The sequence below is a fragment of the Triticum aestivum genome, chromosome 6B (assembly GCF_018294505.1).
Source record: "Triticum aestivum cultivar Chinese Spring chromosome 6B, IWGSC CS RefSeq v2.1, whole genome shotgun sequence".
NCBI classification, from domain to species: Eukaryota; Viridiplantae; Streptophyta; class Magnoliopsida; order Poales; family Poaceae; genus Triticum; species Triticum aestivum.
Genome location: NC_057810.1, coordinates 36,579,272 through 36,589,921, shown reverse-complemented (window position 1 = coordinate 36,589,921; position 10,650 = coordinate 36,579,272). Strand labels below are relative to the sequence as shown.

At 46.2% G+C, this 10,650-nt stretch overlaps 1 long non-coding RNA gene across 1 annotated transcript; it reads right to left on the bottom strand.

The window, feature by feature from the left end:
• Positions 1 to 5,873: 5,873 nt before the first annotated feature.
• Positions 5,874 to 6,855, bottom strand: LOC123133332 (uncharacterized). Its single transcript, XR_006465229.1, has 2 exons — positions 6,418 to 6,855; positions 5,874 to 6,340 (listed from the first exon to the last, which is right to left on the bottom strand). It is a non-coding gene; the product is annotated as an uncharacterized lncRNA (long non-coding RNA).
• Positions 6,856 to 10,650: the final 3,795 nt, after the last annotated feature.

Sequence of the window (10,650 nt, the reverse complement as noted above, 5' to 3'; positions counted from 1 at the left end):
AGCCCGAAGGACCGGCATGGAGTACGCGTGGACGAGCCGGTCCACGAGTTGGTGCCGTACGTCCATGGGGGAGTCACCTGTTGCTGCTGCTGATGAGGGGCCCCTCCCGGCGCCTGTTGCTGCTTGCTGCCGCCCCCGCGGCGGTTGCCGCGGCGCCCGCCACCCGGCTGCTGGGGGGCAGCAGGAGGGGCGGGAGGGGCGGGCGGTAGGGGGAAGTACCCCGGAGGCGCGCGGGAGGGGGGGGGGTGCGGCGGTTGCTGGTGCGGAGCGGGTGGGGCGGCCGGAGGGGCGCCGCGTGAGGTGCCGGCGGCGAGGGCTTGGTGCTGCACGCGCTTCTTGACCCCCTTCATCTGGCGCTCCTCCAACCTCAAGTACGCCACAAACTTGGGAAGGAGGGCTCCGGCATCAAGGTGAGGTTGGAGGTCGTGTTGCCGAAGTCCTCGTTGAGGCCGACGGTGAGCGTTCTGAGGAGGAGGTCGTCGTCCACCTTGGCTCCAATGTCACGGAGCTCATCCGCCGACGTCTTCAGGCGGCGGCAGTAGTCATCAATGGACTGTTCATCCTGGTGTCAGTCAAAAAATTCCTGCTGCAAAAAAACGCGGCGCTGAAGCTTATTGTCGATGAAGAGGCCGTTCAGCTTGACCCGCATGGCGCGGGCGTCGTCGCCGGCGCTCACGACCGTGTGGAACAAGTCCTTGGAGATGATGGTGAAGAACCACCGGATGATCATGGCGTCGATCGCGGTGCACTCGGCGTCGTCCACCATGGCGTGGGAGTCCACAGTGCCATCCACGTGATCCACGAGGTTGTTCTCGCGGAAGAGTAGCGTGAAGTACGTCTTCCACGCAAAGTACGTGGAGTTGGAGGCGTCGAGGATCACGGGGACGCAGGCATGGACGTTGATGTTGCGGATCTCGGTAGGGTCGACGGCGAAGGGGTTGGAGTAGGTGGAGGCATTGGACGACATGGCGGCGGAATGGTGGGGAGGGAGGCGGCGGCGCGGCTGAGGAGAGGCGGCGCGGCGGGAAGGGGCAGCGCGGCGTGAAGGGGAAGGCGTGTGGCGGGGAGAGGGCGCGCGGGGAGGAGGGGTAGTGGCGGCGGCTTGGGGCGGCGGCGGCGGCAGGAGGTCGCGGCGGCGGCGGCGGCCCGAGGCGGCGGCTAGGGTTAGCGAAGTTGGAAGATCGTCTTTCAATAGATACCATGTAGGGAATGATTTGGTGCATCGATAATTGATTGATCGTGCACTAGGCACATATATATAGATACAATGGATGCGACCGGTATGTTGTCTCCTAAGATACACGTACATACAGAGGAAGACAGATAGTACAGGTACTGCATACAGAACTCAGACCTATGCATATATACACATGTTCAACAACCATAATCTCTACTTTTTTAGCATGCCTATATCCAGGTCACATGCGTACCACCAACTCCTTATCTTTTTATAGACAATCTCACGGAGCCTTTAAATAACACATCACAATATTTACCGCGACGAAAGTAAGTTCATCAGAGTTACCTAACCAACATGGCAGCCAACCTACAGAGTATGCATCGCTAAATTGTGAGCATATTCGACCTCGTTAATTCATGAATAAAAGAGCAACTAGTAGAAAGACTAGAAAGATCTAAGATTTGTTAGATAGTCGCGCCATAAACTGCCACACGCTTATGCTTGATATCATGGATGACAATCTTGCAATCTGAGGCAGCATAAATTCATCTTTCATAGAGGCCTTCGGGTTCCTGTCCAGGCACATTTTCCCCACTAGCTCCCAAGAAAGCGCCCACACACTGCAGTACGTACATCACGCAATCAAGCAAAGCGTGCCGCCACGAGTCAGCACCACCACAGGGGGCACGCTGGCGACGCTGGCATGTTGCGGTGGTGGAGTAGCTCGCCTATCAGTATGGACTCGCGAGGAAGACGCCAGAGAAAGACGCGAATTTTGTTCGGAACCACATCACAGCAACATCTACAACGAGCTGCCAGTCGCCGAGCGAAGCATCACGAGCTCCTCTGCCACTACATGGGTTGCCCTGCCTGGCCATGAGGAGATGTGGCCTGTCAGAGCTAAATCACTCTTATTTGTGAGATATACCCTGGTCTGCCGTTCCTAGTTCCTGCGTACCGCAATGAATACCGTGGAAACGTGTAGCTCTTGCGTACTTGTGACGTTGCATGGGCCGGCCAACATACGGGCTTCGACTGTGACTATCTCGTTTTTTCTCTGTTTATATTATCTTTGTTTTGTTCTGTCTTTTTCATTTTTCTTTCATTTTTCCTTTTCATATTTTTCTTTTCTAATAATTCACCAATATTTTTTGAATTCAGAAGTTCTTACATCCATGAACACAATATAAGATTTAGTACTTTTTCAAAATTCATGTACTTTCTCAATTGCACGAACTTTCATGAATCCATGAAACTTTTTGTATTCATGATTTCAAAAACCATTTGCGAGCATTTGACAAAATTGAATAACAGTTTTTTAATTCATGAATAATTTTGGAATTAGTCAATATTTCTTAAATTCTCAAACTTTTTTCAAATTAAAAAATATATATAATTCATGAACATTTCTTTCAATTCATGAACACTTTTTGAATCGAAAAACATCTTTCTGAAATTCATGAATAAATTTTGAATCGAAAACCATTATTTTGAATTAGGGAACACTTTTTGCAAATCAAATAGATTTTTTAAAACTAATGAAAAAATTTCAAATACTTGATTTTTTTAAATAGATGACCATTTTTCATTAAGCAAACATTTTTTGAATTCATGATTTTTTTTTGAAATTTGGAAACGAATTTGAAACTCATATTATATTTTGAATTTGTTATTGAGAAAACATCAACATTTCCAATACCTATAAAATATGAAACAACTTTTCATGATGGTTCAGAGGATATAAATTTTGTATTCTGGATATTGATATATTTTCCTAAAAACTCGGTCAAACATGCACTTATTTGACTTAAAAAGGAAAGAAATACACCTTATATAAAGAAATGGAGGGAGTGATAATTAATAGATAGATGGCCCACAGGCATGTGACTACGTAACCTTCTTATTCCTTATGGACTCTCCTCATGTGCCTCTTTCCTTTTTTCTGCCAAGGAAATAGTGAGGTTTTATCCCACTGAAATAGGATTACAGTCAACTCAGACAAATTCCAAAGCACAGTGTGCGGTGCAACCAACAGCGGTGCTACCATCAGATGACCAAAATTAGCTAGATTATGAGCAACCCTGTTTTGATTGTGCTCAATTTGTGAAGGAACAGATTCATGCTTTTCCAGAAGGCTCTGGCCTTCGCTAATCAGGTGTCCACACCACCAGGGGCGGATCCTTTTGGGGACAAAACATGGCCATGACCCATGTTTTTTCTGGACTTTCTTTGAGAATTTGTTCTGGATTTATCCCAATAAGAAAAGATGCCCCGCCTTGGGCCGTTCTTGGTTTTGTTTCATGCTTCGCCACTGCACACCAGAACTTGTAATATATGTAAGGATGAAGATATTTAGTCTTTAATACAACATAATCAAATTAAATAACTACCCTTTCATGAAGTTCTTATAAAATATTATGTACTTTCCATTTTTTTATCGAAAGATACTTGTTTTAACTAGATGTGAGCTGAACTCAGAATGTTTATATGACGACAAAACATGGTACCAATCACCAGAGAAAGGAACTGTTTTCTTACTCGTCATATAATTCTTGATTGAAATATAGCGGTCAAACTCAAAACAGAGCACTGAGGCTCTTTACCTGAAGAAGTTGTTCTCTAGTTTTAAATGTATGATTTTTTTTGGCATTTATGTGAATTAAACCATTTATTTAGTGTCTTAAATTCCACTGGAGGCACAAGAGTTCAAAGGTGTATAACACTTGAATTGATTGATTAATGAAACTGTGCCCAGGACTGAGCGCGTGTTTGTTGAGAAGTTTACTAGTGACCCTTCATTTAAGATCCCAACCCTATATTCAGCAAAGTTGGGCTGCATTCCAGCGATAAAAGCAGCATATCTTTATCTACAAGCAAAGCGACTTGACCTAGGAACCCTAAATATGTGTAACGGTTGTTGAAATTCTACCCACAGGATCGATCACATCAAATCAAGACGAACACGCGCACACGAAAACTTTTGCCAAAGGCACCTGTCATGCCTTATTCTTTTTCTTTATTTCTCCTTTTCTCCACAATGATACAAAGTTGCAGGCCCTGTGTATCTATATATACACCTCGGCCAGCCCCAAAGCTAACAATAACTGACTTGGACTCAGTCTAAACTCGTAGACACGCATAAGTCTTAAACCGGACTCTTGGGCTCCTACTAGTACACGAAGTTGACTCCAATACGTACTACTAATATACTATATTACACGGCAGCCTACTACATCGTATACTACTATGACACTTCACGTGCATGTACAACATGCACACGTACCTCAATTAACTAGCGATCATCAACCTAATCAAGATTATTGCTAACAATCTTCCTCTAATCTTGACTTGTCATCTTCCTCGTACTCCTTCTGATCTTGACTTGTTGTAGACCCGCGACTTGATGATCCTCCTGAACGTATGATCCAGACTCCCAGTCACGCTGCCAGGCAACACCATCGGTCACCCCTAACGTAATACATGCCAACAGATCACACACCGTCCCATGTACAGACATGTCCTCGTTGAAGAAGCTCCCCTTCACTGGTCCTCGTCCCTCTATACGCCTGAGCTTGATCTCCACTTCACGTCTTCGCCCTTGGTGCTACACACCACACCAGACAGCCCATCGAACATGACATGCTTCATCTTCAACAATCCTCACATAGACAAGCAGTTGGACATGACGACGAGGACGACGACTCACTGACACAACGACGACCAATCACATAACTTGCACGACTCTTCAACTCATCTATCCCCGCGGACGACGATCTTGACGACTCTTTCAGTACCGCACCTCGGCACCACTGCTCCCGTCAACGATCTGCTTCCAGCGCCTTGCCAACGACAGCCTGCCGTCTCCCCCCTTGTCGCTCCGCCGAACGACGATCGCCCAATCCTCCTCGTCGCTGCATCACCCAACGACTCCACGGTCTGCACGTCCTCGTCGCTGCACCACCCAGCGACCATATCGCCCGCTCCTTCTCGTCGCTGCACCACCCAGCGACCATATCGCCCGCCCCGAGGCGCTAGTTAGGTCGCAACCCCGGGGCAAACGCTCGATTCCTGAACCTTGCTCTGATACCAATTGTTGGAATTCTACCCACAGGATCGATCACATCAAATCAAGATGAACACGCGCACACGAAAACTTTTGCCAAAGGCACCTGTCGTGCCTTATTCTTTTTCTTTATTTCTCCTTTTCTCCATAGTGATACAAAGTTGCAGGCCCTGTGTATCTGTATATACACGTCGGCCAGCCCTAAGCTATCAATAACCGACTTGGACTCAGTCTAAACTCGTAGACACGCATAAGTCTTAAACCGGACTCTTGGAGAGCGCGGCGATAGCGAGTCGGGCGCGCGCGCTCCCGCTAGGTGGACCAATAGAGCGATACCGCGTGGGTGGGCCTCTGGAGCGGACCGTACACACTAATGTACGGTACTGTTGATACATATGGCCAGCTCGCGTACGGCGTGCGGTAACGGACGGAGGTTGAAACCGTACCATCGGTACATTTGATGGATCGCGGTACATCACTTACCCAACCACCACCCACCCCTGCCACGTGGGCAACATGCGAGGCGTTCAGCACGCAGGTGTTTTAAAAATCAAGAAATAGCAACTACTACCGTCATTGACTGTTCATGATTAGCTCGAAACCAAAATTTCATTAGCACTAGGCATCCACTGAACCAAACATACATCCAAAAGCTCCACGAGTCTCAGAGTCCTTCTCCCACGTACGATGCTAACACTAATTAACCCCTGACATAGATCATCTACTACATACGCATACGCTTCTTAGATTCATCCAATTAATCAAACGCACGCATCATGGTGGAAGACACTACCAGTACAAGGATGGCGAGGCAGATGGCCATATTCCCAACAGACACCACCAGATTGATAGATGCAGCATCGAGAGTGAAGGATGCCTGACGCCGACCAACATCCCCCGCGCGGAGCTGAGATCCAACAACGCCACTAGCCGCGGACGGCATCTGCGATCCATCCGGTGCCCCGTTCTGCTGCCCCACCGTGCCGTCCGCCGGCTGCATCTGACCACCTTGATTTGCTGCAGCTACCTCGTCCTCTCCTGGATTGATTTGCGCCAACGGAGGTGCCGCCGGTCCAAGCTCAGCCACCTCTACCCGGCTGCCATAGATGGACAAATCTAATAAGACATGAACACCGGAAATAATCCAGAACTCATAAAAGCAAGATCCACTTACATTGTGATTGCGGCACTTGTAAAACCTCTCACCCTGGAACTGACCGCGCCTAGCAACGAACGTCACCACCCGCCTTCCATAATCCGGGCAAGGAACTAAAGGCAGTGCGACCGGATCTGCAGCTTGGTTGGCGTTCGCCATGAGCTCTGTCTATGGTTCCTCCTCTCGATTTTGGGGGAACAAATGAGCAGATGGGGACGGGGCTGGTAGGTCGGTCGCGTAATAAATGGCCTCGCTGGCCCGCACTGCAGCCCGTTAGAGCCCAACTACCGTCTACGTCACCTCCGTTATGCACGTACACCTCCCCGTATTCCGTACGTGTACAAGCGAAAACAATATAATAAAACGTACGACCCGCATCCCCATAACCGGTTCGATGGCTGGCGATTCCAGGAGCGGGCGCGTTCGTCCACTCCTTGCAATTTTCGGACTCTTGGACTCCTACTAGTACACGAAGTTGACTCCAATACGTACTACTAATATACTATACTACACGGCAGCCTACTACACCGTATACTACTATGACACTTCACGTGCATGCACAACATGCACACGTACCTTAATTAACTAGCGATCATCAACCTAATCAAGATTATTGCTAACAATGGTGGTATATAAATAGATTGTTATGGGAGCGGTTTCTACTTCAATAGTGGAAAGGAATCGACCAGTGATACTTTCAGTGTAAACCTTCGAGATAGTTTTGGGTTCAAGGACATATTACAATGTGGAATGCTAGATCTGTTCATATTTTCTGCTTTTGTTCCTTCAAATGCGAGCGTGGGAGGCCTCAAGAAGATAATCGTTGCCACACATGATGCAGATAGAAGCTCTCGCTGCTTACTGCGTGGTACCCGCCATTCCGGAGACATTATTGATCCACTTCATTGTCCTTTCGTTATCACCCCTAGAAGGAAGTTCCTGCATTTGTTCCCTTGCACCCTGGAAATTCCTACTGTTGATTGGTCCGGTGCTTCGACAATTCAATACGACCATCAAATCCTCCATCAACGCTAGCTTATGAGTTTTCTCCTTCAAAACTCACAGCTCCGGATGGTGTGCTTGAGAACCACACCAACGGAGCTGTGAACCTGTTGGTGTGGTTCCCAAGCACTTCGCCATGCTGTGCTCAGCAGGAGGGCGTGGGCATCGCACTTCACCTACTAAAGCTGCATGGTATGGGTTCTCAGCATGTCATTTTGCAACTACACTGGAGACTAGAGCGGCCACTGGTCGGGTCGATGCCTCGTTTAAACGTCGGGGCGCCCGGATCTTGGTCGTCAATGTCAAGCTCGCTGATCCATTTGCATATACCTTTGAGACGATTATTGTTGATTGTGCTCCACTGCTTGGTGCTTCGAGTTGTATAAATCCGGTTAAGTACTATACATACCTTAGATCATCATATTAAGGGAACAGGATCAGATCGATCTTTCAAAAAAACATGATGAGCAAGTAAGCACACGGAAATACACACGTTAATTATCTATAATCACGTGCAAATGGAAACGTCTAGTTAACCTAACCGCCCACAAAAAGCCTTTCTCCTCTCGATTTTCACCGCCAAGCCCCACTGAACGCACATCGTCGGAAGGCATGAAATCTTCGAGAGGTTAAGCTGGCACATCATTTTGAGGTTGACGAAGTCGTCACTGACGCTTTCGTAATCGGCTGGAACATTTCGTCCCACCAAACGCAAATCAACGGAAGGCATGAATTAAATACAAAAAAATGCGAGCACCAATATTAAGTTTAGGACATGAACTCTAGTAGGTTAGGGATAACACTGCCCTCCTAACTATGAAACCATGGGTTGGTTCGCAATTTTTTCATTATTTCATAGCTCATGGCTGCATGTAACGATTTTTAACACTTGGGAGGCACTGGCTCCTCACCATGTTGCTCCCTGACGCAGTTGGATCCACCCCACGGCACCCGGCCGTCGGCTGCCGGACCGACGAAATAGGGCCGTCGTCGCCTCCTTCCCCATCAACCACAACAAGAATCCGCGCCTGCCACCGCCAGCGGATCTATCCCGCCGCACCCTCCCGTCGGCTTACGGCCTGAAGACACTAGTAGAAAAACACCTAATAGTCCCAGTTCGTAGGGGCCTTTAGTCCCGGTTCATGAAAATATAGTAATAACTTCGTAGTTAGCAATGATGTACTAGTTCTAGAAGTGTGCAAAAAGATGCACGGATGTTGTAATAGTAAAAAATAATCTTACTAGGGTATCTCCATGGTAGTTACCGTAGTTCAACACGTGCACTAGTGGCACGTATTGACCATAATGTTGAGGAGTTTGATTGTACATATTGTAATTCTCAAGATCAGTACAAAATCCGACCAGATGATTTTTCTCCTGATAAGTTAATTCGGAGCCTTCGGTGTAGTAGGTTCCGTCTACCATCTTTCGCACATTCTTTGAAGAATGAAAATAAGCTGTCAATGGAGATAAGTTGTCAACTATTTTGAAATAAACAATATAAATTACTTAATAACTATGTTAAGCTCACATGGGGGAAGAATTGGAGGTGTATCCACAAGGACCCAAATCGAAGGTCTCTCTTGCTCGATTGTAGGATCACCAAGATCCATGGTGACAAGCATACCCTCATCAAGACCATAAATCTTGCAAAGTGCTTCCCAATTTTTGCAATCAAAATGGGTTACACTCTGAGCATTGTACAACTTTACTTGAAAATCCACACCATGATGGGTACTTAGGATATTTTTTTTGGTTTCGAAACTTTCATGGTCTTCAAAACCCATCCTCTCCAAGACATAGCGTCTTGCAAAACATGGGATAAGCTAGTCGAATTGGAAAAGATGAAAAATATTGTCATGATTAAAATAGTTGAAGTCATGATTAATTACGAAAAAAACTATTGTCGTCGGTTGCGTACCGTATGAACATCGAAGGTCTCCTCGAGCTTAATGCTGAAGCGACGATCTTCGTCGAGCTCAATGAACCTGTCACAGATACCTCGGTCGTCGTGGCACCAGTTGCACTCCCCCGGGCGGTTTTCGTCGTCCGATGAGTACGACATTTCCGGCCTATGTTCATAATTCAAAATTAAACCAGATCATTATTATTAATCACGGTTGACTATCGATGATGTATGTAGCTCCTTCTTTCATTCCCGAGTGTATTATTACACCAAATGTCTAGCACACGGGAATGAAGGAGAACTTATCCAATATGAGCATTCAATAAGCAAAACCAAATCATAAAATAAGCAAAACCAAATCATAAAATAAAGTAGTATTCAAATTAGCATGCATTCAATAATTATAAGCAAAAGTACATCATCTTTTGGTCTCCGTACATCGTCGAATATTATCACTAATATAGCATCACTAATACAACTAGAACCGTAGCACCCGACGGGTATCGATGCGGGCGGTGGACACCCAAAGATAAGGAACCATCACAGGATCATAGCTCCAGTGAGATCCCTGAAGAACCTGCCAGGTATTGTCGAACCTGCCCTCCAATGCAACCATGTAGCGACGGACGTGCTCATCCTCCTCGCTGACACGGTGGCGTACCACCTCCGCGGTGTCCGGAAGCCTCGGCACTGTCACTGGCCCACGCGACCGCCACCAAACAAGGATCAGGTCAACAACGGGATGCCTCCTCACCAACCTACGTCCCCCGGAAGGTAGCACCTCCCAATACCAGCCCGGCGGAGCCCAGTCCCGAACATGGCCCTGATCAAGCAAGCCTCCACCGCCGAGTCGACGACGACGAGGATGCGGGATAGGCATCGCCGACGTCGATGCGGGAACTACTTCTATATATATAGTTAAATAAAGTAGTTTTATTAATTAAATCAACTAGCTAGTTCAACTACTAAACACTTACTATAAATAAATAAAGTAGTACTTACTAAAAACAAACTACTTCTATATATAGTAAAATAAAGTAGTTTATTAAATGAACTAGCTAGTTCAACTATATATGAAGCACTTACTATAAATAAAATAAAGTAGTACTTACTAAAAATAAACTAGTATTTTTCTAACTAATTATATTAAACACTTTCTCTTCTAATTTTTTTCCTTTTTCTAAATACTATGAACAAAAAAATCATTAAAATTCTATAAACAAAATTAAAACAGAAAAAAATCATAAAGATTCTATGAAAAGAAAAAAATCATAAAAATTTGACATATTCGATCTTTGCATATATATGAACATACAAACATGCATATTCAACAATAATATCAC